The following is an 18,952-nucleotide window of genomic DNA, read 5'->3' on the forward strand; positions in this document are numbered from 1 at the left end:
TCTTGCAAGCTCATTTGTGCCTGGGTAGTCCCCATTCCTCTCTCCCCAGTGTTGAGTGTCTGAGCTGTTACTGTGTGATGGCGTGACGGCCATTTGCATATTAGTTCTTTATTATATAGGATGCTATCACTGCAAAGCCCTCAAAATTTTATAGTGCACTATCAGAAAAAAAGGGACTCTGCTTAAGACACAGATAAATGGAAAGATATCCAGTGTTCATGGATTAGAATAATTAATATTATTAAAATATCCATCTACCCAAATCATCTACAGATTCAATGAGATCCCTATCAAGATTCCAAAGGGCATTTTTTTTACAGAAGTAGAAAAAAATTCTAAAATTGATATGGAACCACAAAAGTCCAAAATAGTTACAAATCTTATATCCGATATTCAGATATATTCAAAATATATGAACAATTCCTACAAGTTAACAGTAGACAAACAAATAATCCAATTAAAAACTGGATAAAGGACCGGGACAGACATTTTTCCAAAGATAGTCAAATGGTCCACAGTATGTAAAGAAGTACTTAACATCATTAATCATTAGGGAAATAAAAAACAAAACCACAATGACTTATTCCAGCTACATTGGTTATCTTCCAAAAGACAAAAGATAAATGCTGGTGAATATATGAAAGGAACCCTTGTGCATTCTTGGTGGGACTGTAAATTCATATAGCCACTGTGGAAAACAGTATGGAAGTGCTCAAAATATTAAAAATAGAACTACCATGTGATTCAATAATTTCATTTCTGGATATATCCAAAGTGACTGGAAACAAAGTCACTATGTAAAGAGACATCTGTATCCCCCATGTTCACTGCAGTCTTATTTACAATAGCCAACATATGGAAAAAACCTAAGTGTTCACCAACAAATAAATGGATAAAGAAAATGTGGTGTATTTACACAACAGAATACTATTTGGCAATAAAAAAAGAAAGAAGGAAATCCTGCCATTTGTGACAACATGGATGGACCCTGAGGGCCTTTTGCTAAGTAAAATTAAGTCAGAGAACAACAAATACTATTGGGTCTCACTTATATGTGGAGTCTAAAAACAAAACTCACAGAAAAAAATATTAAATTTGTGTTTACCAGAAATGGGATGGAAAGAGGAGAAATATGATGGTGGTCAAAACACACAAACTTACAGTTAAAGATAAGTAAGTCCTGGGGATGTAACATATAGCATGATAACTGTAGTTAACTGCTATAAGGTACATTTGAAAGTTGCTAAGAGAGAAGTTCTCATTATAAGGAAAAAAACATTTTTAATTTTTTTACCTATATGAGATAATGGATGTTAACTTATTATGGTAATCATTTCATAATATATGTAAGTTATTACACCATGTATCTTATACAGTATTGTATATCAACTCTACCTCAATAAAGCTGAAAGAAAAAAATTTTAAATGATATATCTGGTATGTTATTAAAAATAAACTACATTTAATTATAAAATTATTTAAATGATAAAAATATAATATGGTATTTGTAATTAGATCTAAATGATACAGCTCATCCAACTTTTTGTCTGAAAATGAAACCTTTACTATTTTGAGGGAAAGTAATCAAAATAATATTTTAAGACAAATAAAAAAAGGACTTGATTTCTCACTCTTTATGAAATCACAATGACACAATGGCCACATTACAAGGTATTATTTGGCTGATCTATTTATAGGTAACTAGTTAAGAATCACCATCCAAGGAAATGTTAAGTGACTTTCAGTAGTAAATTCAAATTAAAATCATTAACGACATTTTCTTTCAAAAGGGTGATTTTTAAACTCTTTCAAACTCTGGGACTAAGAAATACAAGTTTTAAAATTTAGGTTTAAAACAAGAACAACAACAAAAAAGATCAAAAGAATATGACAGCAAAATTTAAGGGTGATGGGATTTGAGAAAGTCTTACAGTTTAAGGAGATCAATTTTTAAGAAAATCTAAGGAATCATACAACAAAGGTGTTTGTCTCCAAAATAAACTAAAAACTTCTTCATTGACTTGTTTTAGTCAACTTTTTCTATACTCTGAATGTTATAAGACAACCCTTATACAATGTCAGTCAATAATGATAAATAAAAAGGGCACTATAATACAATTACTTATTTATGAGTCAACTTTGTAGTTCTAACAAGAGCATATAAAAAATAAGGTACAAAAATTAGTTATTTTCATTTCTTTAAAAAATATCAAATGCTTTGCCATGAAAAACTATTAACTCTAAATGTCTTAAATTTTCAGGCCATCATCATTCAAGCAATAGGCTAAAAGACATTTTTCATAATGCATACTAATGAGAACTTATTTCCTCCAAACTTTATTTAAATAGACCCACACTTTACTTGTTAACCAATTATAAAAGGTGGAATTATATAAGTTAAGACATTATAATGCAGTAATTAGAATTACATGGAAGATAACATAAGGTCACAAGTTTAATCCCTTTCTATGCAAGTTCAATATTCAGCTTTTTCCTATGCCCCTAGATTTGGTCTGTAGGACAGCAGTCACTGGATGGGAAGGGAGAGTTCATGAGGAAAGAGGAGAGAAAAAAGGCAAAGGAATCAGAGAAGAATGGGCCCATGCAAACCCTTTACTATTAGGGGAAAACAACTTAGTGAGATAATGTGTCAGGAATATTATCTTTCATTCCATGTACTAGTCCCATATGAGGGGACTGGGAAATTAAAGCAAAAACCTGAGAATTTAGTTAACTTATCTGAAGTGTGACATGGAAATTTTTAAGAGTTCTGGTCAAATTTGTTAAGAAATTCTTAAAAGTTCAGCAGTATTCCAAAACATACCCCAAGAACAGATGGGCCCATTAAAAACACATACTATCTCTGTTCTTAATTCTGCAGGAAGGATGTTACAGGTCAACAGACATGTACAGCAGTATTAATAACAGCAAATATGCCCATGCTGAAAACTAATTATCACCCCTCCCTTATTAAAATAAGTATTTCCAGTATTATAGGCAACACAAGCTATGAAATGCAATCTAGAATTTACCACTCAAATGCATGTTTCCAATATTTTTAAACTGCTGATTAGGAGGGAAATGAAAAATACAAGCACCATGTCCCTCTAAATCAGCGGTTCTCAACCTGTGGGTCGGGAACAATGAAAATACATTATGCATATCAGATATTTACATTACGATTCATAACAGTAGCAAAATTACAGTTATGAAGTAGCAACGAAAATAATTTTATGGTTGGGGGTCACCACAACATGAGGAACTGTATGTATTAAAGGGTCACGGCATTAGGAAGGTTGAGAACCACTGCAATGTTCCTGTGAAGTACAAGCACCATAAAGGAAAATCATCTTAAGACAGAACTTTGTGCTATTTTTTGTGGCATCTCAGAGGTGGTCAGCTGCTTCAGGATGAAGCTGAACATCTCTTTCCCAGCCACTGGTTGCCAGAAACTCACTGAAGTGGAGGATGAGCATAAACTTCGTACCTAGTATGAGAAGCTTATGACCACAGTGTGCTGCTGATGCTCTGGCTGAAGAATTGAATCAGTGGTCCAGAATGATGAACAACGTTTCCCCATTAAGCAGGGTGTCTTGACCCCTGACCATGTCTGCCTGCTGTTGAGTAAGGAGCATTCCTGTTATAGACCAAGGAGGACTGGAGAGAGAAAGCGCAGATCTGTTTGAGGTAGCACTGTGGAAGTCAATCTTAGTGTTCTCAACTTGGTCATTGTAAAAAAAGGGGAGAAAGATATTCCTGGTCTCACTGATACTACTATGCCTCATCGCTTGGGTCCCAAAGAGCTAGTAGAATCCACAAACTTTTCACTATCTCTAAAGAAGATGATGTCTGCCAATATGTTGAGTAAGCCCCTAAACAAAGAAGGTAAGAAACCTAGGACTAAGATTCAGCATCTTGTTTCTCCATGTGTTCTGCAACACAAACGTCAGCATATTGCTCTGAAGAAACAAAGTGCTAAGAAAAATAAGGAAGAGGCTACAGAATATGCTAAATTTTTGGCTAAGAGAATGAAGGAGGCCAAAGAAAAACACCAGGAACAGATTGCCAAGAGATGTAGGCTGCCCTCTCTAGAACTTCTACCTCTAAGTCTGAGTCTAGTAAAAAATGAGATTCATTAAAAGTAACAATAAATAAGAACAAACATTTTTCAAAAAGACAGAATCTAGACACACCATCAACAAAATGAAAAGGGAGTCCACTGCATGGGAGAACATATTAAACTATGATAAATCTAATAAGGGGTTAATTTCCAAAATATTTAAGGAACTCATACAACTTACAAAAGGAAGACAAACAATCCAATTAAAAAATGGGCAAAGGACTTAAACAGATACTTCTCCAAAGTAGACATACAGATGGCCAAGAGACATATGAAAAAATGCTCAAAGTCACTAACCATCAGAGAGATGCAAATTAAAATAACAATGAGGTACCACCTCACACCTGTCAGAATGGCTATCATCAACAAATCAACAAACGACAAGTGCTGGCGAGGATGTGGAGACAAGGGAACCCTAGTACATTGTTCGTGGGAATGCAGACTGGTGCAGCCACTATGGAAAACAGTATGGAGTTTCCTCAAAGAATGTAACTGCCATTTGACCCAGTGATCCCACTTCTAGGAATATATCCTAAGAAACCCAAAACACTAATCAGAAAGAATATATGCACCCCTATGTTCAGAGCAGCACAATTTACAATAGCTAAGATCTGGAATCAGCCCAAGTGCCCATCAGTATATGAATGGATAAAAAAGCTGTGGTACTTTTATACCATGGAATACTATGCAGCAGTAAAAAAGAAAGATCTCTTTCTTTTTGAGACAGCATAGAGTGACCTAGAGAGTATTATGCTAAGCAAAGTAAGCCAATCAGAGAAAAATAAGTATCATATGATCTCACTCATATGTGGAATCTAATGAACAAAATAAACAAGTGAACAAAATAGATCCAGAGACATAAAAGCATGAATCAGACTCAGACATAAAAGCGTGAATCTCAGAGGGAAGTGGGGGATTAACCAGGGACTTATATGCATATATGCATAGCCCATGGACACAGACAATAGTGGGGTGAAGGCCTGGGAGGGGCAGATGCAAGGTGGAGGGGGTCAATTGGAAAAAAGAGGGGGAAATTGTAATACTTTCAACAATAAAGATAAATTTAAAAAGACAGAACTTTGTTTGAATCAAGTTTTCATACATAATTGCCCAGTAACTATACACAACTTAAATCTGTCCCCTAAAAAAGAAGGCAGAACACACTTTGGCTTTTATGTCATATCATCAGGAATATAGCTTAAAATAACAACATGAAATCTTATTTTAAATCTACTGTTCTGCTCCAAACACATTTCCTTTCACTGAAGACATCACAAAGAGCAACAAACATATGTACAAGAGTTAACTCGAAAAGCTTTGCACATTATGTGAAAATAGGAACTGTAAAATTTACACACATGCAAAAAATATATAATTAATAATAAGCAGTATCATTGTAATACCAAAGCTACAGCAATTTTTCCCTGCTGGATACATTTTAAGACATAATTTTTAATCCCAAGACAAGAAAAAGTGTGTTTTGACATTTATTTTCAGCTAGTTTATTTTTTCTATCTTTTCTACCTTTACTCATTTACACCCACCCTATATAATAAAAGCCTAATATGCTAAGTGTCCGGTCATCTGGTGATCAGTCGACTGTTCAACCAATCAAAGCATAATATGCTAATGATATGCTAAGGCCGCTCAACTGCTCGCTATGACGTGCACTGACTGACCACCAGGGGGGAGACAGACGACCAGTCAATCAGTCACTATGACGTATACTGACCACCCAGGGGGGCAGACGCTCCGACCGGTAGGTTAGCTTGTTGCTGGGGTCCGGCTGATGGGGACTGAGCGAGATGGGCCGGACACGCCCTGAAGCCCTCCTGCGTCCCTCCCCAGCCAGCCAGCCCCAATCGGGACTAGGCAAGATGGGCCAGACATGCCCGGGAGCCCTCCTGCGGTCTATCCCTGGCCCTGATCGTGCACCGGTGGGGTCCCTCAGCCTGGCCTGCACCCTCTCGCAATCCAGGACCACTCAGGGGATGTTGGAAAGCCAGTTTGGGCCCGATCCCACAGGCCACTCCCCTCGGGAGGGCGCCAAACGCAGGGCTCACGGCAGGCAAGTGCTGCTGTGGTGGCACGAGCCTCTCACAATCAGGATTGATTGGGCACGAGCCCGCGGCAGGCGCAGTGGGGCCGGGATGAGCGGGACTGGCAGGTAGGAGCTGCAGGCGGCATTGGACTCCGGGTTTTGGCCCAATCCCTGCAGGCTACCCTGAGGGACCCCACCCGTGCACGAATTCATGCACTGGGCCTCTAGTATATAACAATAAACTCTATAATACTTAGTGCCATCTCTGAAGTTAGAAAAATTAACACTGAAAAGGGAATACAGCCAGGTCAAGGAAAACTAGATATGGGAGGGCAGCCTTGACATTTCAAGGCTAAGTAACACTTTTAGGTGGATCTAACATCTCCTACACAGTATCTTCTCTCCTAGGCATCAGACCCAAGTATGGCATGTTCTTGTTCTCTGTAAAGGCTGAATTATGTTCACTACTAAGCTCAGTACCGTAATTTACTAAGTCAAGGTCAGCCCTCCCTCTAGGAGTCAGCAAACTGATTCCTACAGCAAAAACATTGAATTATAATCTGGGTACTTGGGTTTTAACACACAGGCTGGTTCAGTGCTTGTGAGGTAGTAGTGTCAAGAATTGTTAAAAAAAAAAAAAAAAGATTTAGACACATGCAACATACATACACACACCCATTGAGAAATATATATACATAAAAAAAACAAGCAAATAATCTTCTAAAGCAGAGGTTAGCAAACTACAGCCAGTTGTCTGGTTTTTATTAAGTTAGGAATTATTTTAAAATTTTTAATGGTTACAGTTTAAATGACTATGAGAAACTACGTTATATCCTGAATTTTGCCTGTTGGCCTGCAAAGCCTAAAATATTTCACTGTCTGTTCCTTTCAGAAAAAGTCTGACTTCTTTGCTAAAGCAAAAACTATGCTTCCCTGTAAGTTTTAGCTCTAGCATGTAAATATGTTCATAAGGAACAACCAATATTTAAAGTTAAAATCTAATACCATTACAGAAACGGTAATATCAACTTAAGCATTGGTATAAACATACATGATATACACATGAAAAAGAACGGGAAGGAGATCAACATAAAAATTAACTTATCTTGGTAAATGGCATTCTCACTTTTTTTCCTGTACTTTCCCAATCTTCTTAAGTGAGCATATCATTGTTAAGATCAGGATATAGTACTAGAACATTATAGTGCAAATTTTCAAGAAAATATACACCAAAAAATTTTTGTGACTTGAATTGCAGTTATGTGGGTACTTACATATAGGCTCAGTAACACTTTGGTATTCACCATTACAAACTGTTAATTAAGAATTAAAATAGTACATTTACATTCTTTCACATACATAAAAAAGAGAAGGCCCTGTTTCATCAGAAGTCAGAGTTGTCATCTGAACTCTCAAGGTCACTACTTTGGAAGTAACTTTCAGGCACACTACAAGATACTTTATATAATCTGAAGTTTAATTCAAATATTATCTCGCTACATTCATGTTAGCTTCAATATTTCTTTCAAAACATAGTAAAAAATGTGACTAAAACCCTAAATATATTCTATGCATACTCCATATACACTATATAACCATAGCATTAACATCTAAAGTCATACTGGGCAATACAAGTTCTTATTAACTAAACAGTTCAAACAAAAACATATTTTTTACTGATAGAAAATAAAATGCTACTACTAAAAAATCAGACAACTGTTCTGCTAAAAGGTATAAACAATGAAACAATCATGATTGTTTTCATAAATAGTATTTTAATTTTCTTGTTCAATAATTATTGCTTAGCTGTTGTTTTGAAGCCCACTATTAACGGTAAACATATGAAAGCATACTAATATACATGATATATGATATATCATTATGACCAATTTAACTCTAACTTGATAAATGAGAGGTTTACTTTGGTTAAAAGGCATTTTAAAGTCACATCTCTGTTTTCTGAAACAAAAACCAGTCTTTGCTTTATGGTTTATTTCCTTAGTTTATCTTGAAAATGCACATAAGTTTTATTTCTGAATGATGTTAAAGTCCAAATTTATTTCTCCCAAACCACAAATTTAAATTAGAATACCACTTATCAGACTACAAACATCAGCTTTTCTTTCCAAGTGTCACTCATATTTCTGTTCCCTTTATAGTACAATGTTAACTGGTAAAGAATTTAATATCATTAAAATATTAAACTGCAAACTTTTAAAAAGTAAAAACTATTGGTCATATCATGTACCAAAACTACTGAAAGGAACAAAGCTCCCATAGCCAGTTAACGCTGACTAGACTAAGTCTTAACTTTGCTTAAAACGGCAGCTGTAAGAGTTTTTCTACTCTCCCTCTTCTCTTGATGATAGAAGCAAGCACTGAGAGAGAAACTTAAAACATTTACTCACAGAGCAAAAAACACAATCCAGAGCCCTATTAGTAACAATTTAAAGGCAAAGGCTTCATCTCACTACAGAATTTTGCAAGAACACATCAAAATTCAAGAATTGGCCTTAGCCTCAAAAATGTATCTTACTTATGTAGACTAACATTACAAATCCAGATTCTGTTGTCAAGGATAGTTAAAAATCCTCCAAAAATCCAACCATGAGCTACTTATTTAACAGAAAACAGATTTTGAAGACTTTTTGTTTCATCTGAAATGTCTATCCTGTTAAGTACTACATACAAACAAATTTTGTCAGAATTATATTTAAATAGCATCTACATATTATAGATTAAGACCTCTTACATATGTACAAAACAGAGACAATTTGTCACTCTAGGCTAAATTTTCCTTTTTTTAAAAAAGAACTGCATACATATATTTAGTAAAGCAAGTAAAAAAAAGACCCTTTGTATATAAGGATATACAAAATAACTCAGTTCTATAGTCACAGCCTCTTTTTAAAACTTCTGAAATTAATTTACTCTAAAAGATATGCAGGCATTCAATAGGTTATAAAATTGCTGGGAGATTTCTATTTCTGGTTTCTGCCATAATAAATACTAAGGGTTTAAGCTTAGCTGCTTTTTTTGACTTAAAAGATTTTTTCCACAGTCAGCAACTTACAACAGAACATACTGTAATACCAAAATGGAAACTACTTAATCAACATTTCCTCATGGAAACACATATCATACACAACAGTCTGTAAGGGTAAAGTTTTATTTCAAAAAGTAGCATTTATATTTTATTTAGCAACACAAGCTCAATTTTTTTTTCTGGTTCTGTCAACATGTTCGGTTAATTTTAGTCAACATTAATAATACACACAAAAAAGTGAAAATGTAAGCAATAATATAAGGCAATTTGTTTGTAAGTTTGAATAAGACCACACTTTCATATTTTTAGAACATAGGTCACAGGTTTTCAAGTCCTATAAAATAAATATGATCCTGTTCTCATGCTATGTTTTTTAAAACTGTTCCTGTAAAGAATTTAAGCCATGTGGAAACTCAACAGTATGTGAATCATCCCAATACATAAATCTTTCAGGTTTCAAGTTCTAAATTTCAGTCATCTATAGCATCACAGAAGGCTAACAAAGGATTGAAAACTCTTGGGCATAATTTCAAAATGTTCCAATTCCCTTTCTGCCCACTTTTCAAAACATACCATTTAATTAAAAAAAAAATCTCATTCATAGTTGGTCCTGTTGCTTTTAACACATTTAACTTCTAAATTCTATCATTTACAAAATATTGCAGGAAATAACTTTTTAGTCATTGAGCTCTCATATATATATATATATATATATATATATATATATATATATATATATAGTTTATTTTGAAAATCTGTAGACCCAGGGGAAATATAGTTAATTTGGCTTCTGACTCACACTTTTAAATAATCACTTGCAATACTCCTCATTCAATTGCCTCATTCTTTGTGCTTCCTCTTCACAAAGTCTAAGCTCACTTCCTAAGAGCTTTCTTCTTGCAGGAATCAGCATTTATTGACCTCACAAAGTACACACATTTGCTGTTGTCAGCAAAGAACACAGAAATTGGAGAAAAAAGCATCACAGAAGCACTGGAAGTGTATGTAAGTATATCCTCTTATACAGTTATATTTGTAAAGATCTGGGACTTCATATTTAACCTAAGAAATACTGAAGATTTTTGTATTTAAGAAGGAAATACAGCATTCCAACCCAAGAGTTCATTTCATCTGACTGAGTCAGGACCTGAAGTTGCTACAACTGAGTAGAAAGAAAGGTAATTTCTACCACATTTACTGGTACTTAACACAGTTAAGTAATATTAAAATCTGAGTATTTTTCAAAGCCTCCTGAGGTCATCTGAGATGTCATGGGATTTTTCATAATGGGAGGGTGTTAATCCCTAATGCCCTGGCCTACTCCCAATTTGGATCATTAGTTTCTGCTTACCTAAATTCCGATTACCATTTCAGTTGGCTCAGATATTCTTCATTTCCTGTCTTGAACTATAGTCCAAGCACTAATTATTAAACAGCCAAAGTGAAATAGCTTCTTTGGGTGTCTATATGCCATCAAAAACATTTCACATTCCTTTAAGATTAGTAAAACAGTAGTTTAACCCATATTCTGTTGTTACTTTTAAAATTTTTTCTACTGTTATTTTGTATGGCACACAGAATGTTTTGATTATAATTTTACATAGAATTTTTAGGGTTTATTTTTTTAAGAGAATTTGTGATGAGCTTAAGTGCTAACAAAGGTGTGAAACTGCAGACCAGAGCTAGTACAAAGATGAAACAGCTAAATGGACCCAGTTCACCACTCCCCCATCCCTACCATCAACATCCACACACATATCCCTCCCTCCCATTCTCCTCCCTCCCCACCTCTCTCTCTCTTTCTCACACACACACAACATACACATTTCCCTAAATTTGTATATACACGTATGTACATGCATGTATTTGTAAAAATGTGTGTGTATCTAGATATATATATATCAAAGTCTAATATGCTAAGTGTCCCTCCCACCATGCGACCAGTCGCTATGACGCACACCGACCACCAGGGGGCAGACGCTCAGCGCAGGAGCTGCCATTACGCACACTTGTCATTTACAGAGAAACAGCAGTGTGGACCTGGCACCGACAAAACAACACTCGGGCTTCCCCCAAGTTCAACACAGGCCCCGCCACCACCCCAGAGCTACAGTCCACCAAATCGCAGCTGATGTTGCCAAGACCCCATGGTGCAAAATGCAGCCCAGTGGCTGTGGGGCCGGGTAATGATGTCATGTAGCAATGTCTGGCTTCCCTCCATAGCGACGACTAGCATCCTTGGAGTTTCTTCAGCCCAGGAACATGACTTGTTTTATAGCCAGGTGCAAACATTTTACACTTTAACCAAATGTCTGTGAAGCATTTTCCCATGCCTCATCTCATTTGATCCTCACAGAAGTCCTGGAGTAGGTATATAGGAGACTCGATGGAATCCTAATTTCCTTTCATTAGCCAAAAAATAGAGATTTACAAAGCTTAGAATCTTGACCTGACTGAAAAAAAGTAAGAAATGGTGGACCTTGAAAATGACTTCAGGTTTTCTCACTGAACAGAATATAGTCAAACACTGCTTCAGTAAAATATTTTACCCTTTGTTCTCCCTGCATAATCTACAATAATAATGTCCTTCATGTTGATATTTACTGCTGTGTTGCTGACACTTACCTGAAAGAGAGGTTGGGGTGCTTCACTGGGCTGGAAAAAGTTTAGCTAAATCAGAAAGCAGGTCTAATTAAGCAAGCTTATCTAATCTAATAAAAGAGAAACATACAAATTGACCACACCTTCACTACAGCCAAGCCACGCCCACCAGCCAATCAGAGCGACTATATGCAAATTAACCCAACCAAGATGGCGGCCGGCAGCCACGGAGCTGGAGCAAACAGGAGGCTTGGTTGCCCTGGCGATGGAGGAAGCCAAGCTTCCCGCCTGCCCTGGCCGGCTGTGGCCTCCGCTAAAGGTAACAAAGTTTCAATTATAGAAGATAAATAAATCCCAGATACCTGCTTCCAGCCAGCCTCCACTGGGAGCTTGGGTGGCTGGGGGCCGTGGCCAGCCTGCAAACAGCCATCAGCCCCTCACCCAGGCTGGCCAGGCACCCCAGCGGGGACACCCCCTAAAGGGGCTGTGGCCAGCCTGCAAACAGCCATCAGCCCCTCACCCAGGCTGGCCACACCCTCAAGGGGTGAGGGTCTCTGCTGGGGGGCTTGACCAGCCTGCAAACAGCCATCAGCCCCTCACCCAGGCTGGCCAGGCACCCCAGCAGGGACCCCCACCCTGAAGGGCTGTGACCAGCCTGCAAACAGCCTTCAGCCACTCACCCAGGCTGGCCAGGCACTCCAGCAGGGACCCCCACCCTGAAGGGGCTGTGGCCAGTCTGAAAACGGCCCTCAGCCCCTCACCCAGGCTGGCCAGGCACCCCAGCGGGACCCCCACCCTGATCCGGGACACCCTTCAGGGCAAACCAGCCAGACCCCACCCATGCACCAGGCATATAATAAAAGGGTAATATGCAAATTGACCCTAACAGCAGAACGACTGGGAATGACTGGTCACTATGACACACACTGACCACCAGGGGGCAGAAGCTCAATGCAAGAGCTGCCCCCTGGTGGTCAGTGCGGCTCCCACAGGGGGCGCTCTGCTCAGCCACAAGCCAGGCTGACGGCTGCCAACACAGCAGTGATGGCAGGAGCCTCTCCCGCCTCCTCAGCAGTGCTAAGGATGTCCGACTGCAGCTTAGGCCTGCTCCCCGCTGGCAAGTGGACATCCCCCAAGGGCTCCTGGGCTGCCAGAGTGATGTCTGACTGCCAGCTTAGGCCTGATCCCCCAGGGAGCAGGCCTAAGCCAGCAGATGGACATCCCCCGAGGGGTCCCAGACTGCAAGAGGGCACAGGCCGGGCTGAGGGACCCCCGCCCCAGTGCACAAATTTTTGTGCACCAGGCCTCTAGTCTATATAATAAAAGCCTAAGTGACTGTTAAAGCAGAACAACCGGTTGCTATGATGCACACTGACCACCAGGGAGCAGACGCTCAATGCAGGAGCTTCCCCCTGGTGGTCAGTGCGCTCCCACAAGGGGAGCACCACTCAGCCAGAAGCCGGGCTCATGGTTGGCGAGCGCAGTGGCGGTGGCAGGAGCCTCCCCCACCTCCAAGGCAGCCCTAAGGAGCAGCGAGCTGAAAGGTAAGGAGCAGCAAGCAGGTGGGCATTAAGGAGCAAGGAGTACCAAACTGCGAGAGAGTGCAGGCTGGACTGATGGACACCCCGCCCAATGGCATGAATTTCATGCACCAGGCCTCTAGTCTATATACATAAAGCTCTTGCTGGCGCCAATTGCACGCGTGTGTTTCAATCTGTCATTGTCAATTGTGAATTTGGTTGACACGTCTATTATAAAGAAAGGGTGAATAGCAGTATTAAAATATTTCTTCTAATTAATTTCCTTTCAAGGTGCACGAATCCGTGCACCAGGCCACTAGTATAGAGTATATATCCTAATTCAGTGTTTAAAATTCAAGAAATTCTGGATTCTCAAACAAACCCAATCTCAAGGTTTGAGGCTAAGAAACTGTGGAGTAATACTTTTATATTTGAAAAATGTAAAGTTTATATAATTGTCTGCTTTCCCTATACAGCTTCCACTAATTGCAACCTACTATAAATTAGTTAGGGAGGGGAGGAGGGAACCACAATAAGGTTCATGTCTTTAACACCTCTCTTTAATGTTTATTAATCTCCCTTTTGCCAATAAAGGCTTATCCTGGACTACAGACAGCAGTAGCAGCTGGAGTGACTAGAGGAGACAGAAGTATAGGAGAGGGCTGAATCCATATTAACATCCACAGAAAATATTTAATCCAGGAATTTTGAATTTTAAGAATTTTCCATATTCTCAATGCTACTTGAGATTATGGGAAATTCTTGAATTACAATGATTCTAAAACTCCTAAATTTAAATTCTTTCATAGCTATTAATGTGTGCCATACAAAATAACAGTAAAAATATTTTAAAAGTCATAACAGAATATGACTTAAACTACTGTCTTACTAATTTTAAAGGAATGTGAAAATTTTTTGATGAAATATAGACACCAAAAGAAGCTATTTCACTTTAGCTATTTAATAATTAGTGCATAGACTATGGTAATTCAATTATTTATTCAACAATTATTCTAAAACTCCTAAATTTAAACTCGTTCATAGCTATTAATATTGTTCTTCAAAAGGAATCATAATTTACTTTTGCTAATAACAACCTTGCATTAGTAATAATGTTGTAAGTATGCTTTCAAATATGTCATTTGGCCTCCATACTCTATGGTCACTCTAGAATTGCTTTGTACAGTAACTCATTTGGAGAAGTTACATATTTTAATCCCAGACTAACACCTATGACATATTTTCTACCTACCTCAAACCTTACCCCAAAGATAATTCCGAATCCATATCTACTGCAAGAAAGTTAGATAATGTATTATAAGAACAGAATATAAACGACTTTTCAATTAGTAATTTTTAGATGAGATGAGCAACTGTTTTCCCCTCAGATATAGAATTTTTAATTAAATTAATTTAAATCACTAGTCAAGAAGATTCTATTTCAGCTGTTTGTCTGTAGAGAAAGCATTTATCTTACATAAAACATTAAGATATGTTTTATGTAATTAAGGTATAGACATAGGGTTTTTAGTTTTAAAATGTAATAATAAACTGTTTGAAATGGTAATGTGTTTAAATATTTACTGAGATGAATTTTTCAAATTTGTACAAAACTGAATGACTTGGCCATTTCATTCTCAAAAGTAAATGAAGCAGATAGTTATTAAGTCACAGCAAAGTGAACCATCTCCAATTCAATCAGCTCCAATTCTCCATCTGTATTGAAAGTAATCACCATTAAAAATCAACAGAAATTTAAAATTTACCTATAATTTTTTTCTTGACTATTCTATAAAAATACTTTCATTGTTGTTGTTATAGAGTAGATGAGAACAATAAAGTTATTACCATAAGGTACCTATGTATTTTTTAAAAACCAATACTCTAAACCTTGTTTACAACATTTTAACTAAATTAGACATATGAAAATGTGATCATCTAAATGAATTTAATTAATCTAGTTATATCAACCAAAGAAGCTTAAAATTTTGAATTACTGAGTATATTCACCAAACTCTTTACTTATATTTTTTAATAAGCTCCATGAACTTCTATGTGTCTTGCTCACCACTGTATCTCCAAAGCCTGAGTGCCTGGAGCTTAGCATTCAATGAATACCTGCTAAATGAATTAATTAATAAATTACATCTAAATTTAGAATTAGTAAACACTATATAAAAGTAAACTTTCTATTAAAAATCTACTATTGAAGGCTTATTATTTCAATAAACTCTGATGAATTCAGTCTTATCATGTGATTTTTCTAAGTTCTATGTTGTTAGATGAATCACTATTAACCCTGAATTTCTTTAGTACTGAAAATACAGAAAGATGAGGACTTATAGCTCTAAATCTAGACAAATCTATGGTAGTAATGATCACACCATAGCCGAATCCTCCACAAATGTCTAACACCAGCCACTACTTGTGAGCATTGAGAATTTAGGTAATTCAGTTATTTATTCAACAACTATCTACTACGTGCCCAGCGTTATACTAGGCATCACAAATACATATATAAGTAATATGTATCCTCAAGAAAAGCACCAGTTTGAGAGGTGAGAATCACATGAGTAAATCAAACATGAATGGCAAAAAAAGTGAGCAAAATTTTACAAAAAAAGAGAAGACTGAAATTGAAGGTCATGTTCATAAATGAGATGAGAAGTGACCTGGTTGTCATAGGAATGTGGAGTAGAATATGGGAGCTGAGAGGATGCTGAACCCAAGGTGTCAGAGAAAGGCATTGTGAATAGAGGACACAGCATAAGCAAAGGTACAAAACATACACACACACAGAAAAAATAATGACACTTTTAAAAAATAAAACATTAACCTATATTAAAATAAACATCCCTTTATATAAAACATTCTTACAAAAGCCTTTAATAAAATAATTTTAACCCAGAAGTATTCTCTCAAGAACCTAAAATTCTAGGACTAGGATAAGATTTACAAAGTAGTCCCAGAAAAGTAACTTCACCTGCTTTCATGTCCTTTGATGTTTAAGCTCAAGGTAAAACCACATGATCAATAGGTTCGAATCCTCACCTTTTCATTTTTACCACTATCATGAACCTCATCAATTATTCTAAAACTCATGAATTTAATTTCTTTCATAGTTATTAATGTTGTCTCTTCAAAATGAACCATAATTTCCTGAAGGCAAAAACCATCTTAACAGTCTTGAAGGTCCCCACACATATCTAAAACTACAGAAGAGATTCAATTAGAAATTTATTGACTGATTGTTTATTGAGATTGAAATTTTTACCTTTTTAAAGCACATGCTACTCTAAAATATACTTGACATATATCCTTTCATTCTAGTTGATCAGACTTGATAAGAAAACAGGTGGGAATTAGTGTTTTGAGAATTTTTAACCTGCACCCTGCTATCATAACCTAGCATCAGGTTTAATTTTGTCCTTCAGGTAGAAGTCTATTAGTCAACCAACTCACTTACAGAACCACAAGAGAGACCCTGAGAGTAGGGTTAGCAACCCTGAGTTTATGCATTAAGCCCTGCGTTATACATAATGCAACCCTGAAATGTAGATGTTTTTATGTTCTGTAATTCTCATACTACTGTGACAAACTAAAGAGAAATGTAAGACTCTTACCTTTTCCATAGAAGGACACAAATAGAAGACATTCGTTTGTTGAAGGTGTAAAGTAATAAATATAATGAATTAAAATGTACTTGGGGTATTTTGATAAATGATCACTTTAAAAGCATTTGATGGGGGGAAGAACACTTGGAGAGCTTCAGCAATAAAGAAACTACGCTTTTTATGACTGAAGGATAAATGTGTAATTGTAAAGATGTATGCAGAGCATTGGTAGTCCATGAATACACTTAAGTATTTAAAAAAGAAACAGTTTGAGGGAAACACCTGTTAAGAATCTGTGTGAACCCTAGCTGGTTTGGTTCAGTGAATAGAGCATCAGCCTGCAGACTGAAGGGTCCGGGGTTCAATTCCAGTCTAGGGCATATTCCCGGGTTGTGGGCTCAATCCCCAGTAGCAGGCGTGCAGGAGGCAGCCAATCAATGATTCTCTCTCATCATTGATGTTTCTATCTCTCTCTCTCCCACTCCCATCCTCTCTGAAATAAAAAAAATATATATATTTTAAAAAAAGAATATGTGTGAAATAACACATAGTACTATAAATCTGAAAAATATGAAACTAAGACTATTTCCCATATGAGGAAGAAAATAACTTATTTATTTAAAAGCTTTTATTGTATTACATGTATATCTGCTTTCAAAAATACTGGTAAAGATTCCTGTAAACTGCCTATGAAGAGATTTAATAAAGAGAATTAATTCTCATTATCTTTCAATAACAACTTTAAAATATTACGAGAGAATTTAAAAGAGAATGCAAAGGATAAAAGATTAAAACAATCAACAAAATCCACGGTGAAGCTATTAAAGAAATAAGACATCCTGTGAAAATGGAAGCTTTCTAATGATAATTTAGACTTTTAATCTTGGTATTATGAAAATTTCAAACTAATCCATCAGTTTACTGATGGCTCCAATCTACACCCTTTCTTAAAAGATAAAAAATAAAAATAATCAAGCTTTTAGCTTCTTGAGCAGTGTATTTTAACTGATAATTTACACAATAGCCCTGGCTATTTGGCTGGCTGAACTTGAAGTATGATTGTCTTTGTCTTTGTTGTTTTTGTAATCCTTTGATAATTTTTAATAATAAAGAAACTAGAACTTACTATTACCTCGGTAAAGGAAAGTACCTTCAAAGAAGGATTATATAATTTACACAATATAATCACAAAGTTCTGAAAATATAGCTACAATTAGTGTCCCGCAGTCTATTTCCACTAAATTTAAACCATGGTCTATCTATGGGAGGAATATCTTACAAGTAAACGAAACCAAGCTGGATCTATTCTGCTAGCTTTTTTTCATTTTCCAACAAGCCACATTGTTGTTGGTGTGTTTGGACACCTTCAATTACTATCTCAGAAGCAGTAAAGTCTGTTTTTTGAACTGCCTTCTCATAAACACTAGGAGCTTCAATTTTCTTTCAGATGCTATAGAATGTATAATACCTGACTTTATTATTTTGAAATATGTTTTTTATTGATTTTAGAGAGATTGGAAGGGAGAGGGAGAGAAAGAGAGAAACACTGATGTGAGAGAGAAACATCCATGCCTCTCATACGCACCCGGACCAGGATTGAACCTGCAACCTGGGTATGTTCCCTGACTGGAATCAAACCTGCTACCTTCAGTGCACAGAACAACACTCAACCAAGCCACACCGGCTAAGGCCTATCATACCTAACTTTAAAATGTATAAAACAACTTGCCCTGACTGGTTTGGCTCAGTGGATAGAGCGTCAGCCTGCGGATTCAAGGGTCCCAGGTTCGATTCCGGTCAAGGGCATGTACCTTGGTTGCGGCACATAACCAGTAGGGAGTGTGCAGGAGGCAGCTGATCGATGTTTCTAACTCTCTATCCCTCTCCCTTCCTCTCTGTAAAAAATCAATAAAATATATTTAAAAAAAAAAAAAATAAAAAAAAAATAAAATAAATAGATGTATAAAACAACTCTTATTTTTTACTAAACTAGTCATCCTCTGATCCCTC

The 18,952-nt window shown here is 36.7% G+C and overlaps 1 protein-coding gene and 1 pseudogene across 3 annotated transcripts in view; one reads left to right on the forward strand and one right to left on the reverse strand.

Annotated features, from left to right (window-relative positions):
• TCF12 (transcription factor 12) overlaps positions 1-18,952 on the reverse strand; it is a 349,904-nt gene that overhangs the window by 275,919 nt on the left and 55,033 nt on the right. The window lies entirely within an intron of this gene.
• Positions 3,411-4,129, forward strand: LOC102433540 (annotated as a pseudogene).

This window comes from Myotis lucifugus, unplaced genomic scaffold (assembly GCF_000147115.1).
Source record: "Myotis lucifugus unplaced genomic scaffold, Myoluc2.0 scaffold_23, whole genome shotgun sequence".
Classification (NCBI taxonomy): domain Eukaryota; kingdom Metazoa; phylum Chordata; class Mammalia; order Chiroptera; family Vespertilionidae; genus Myotis; species Myotis lucifugus.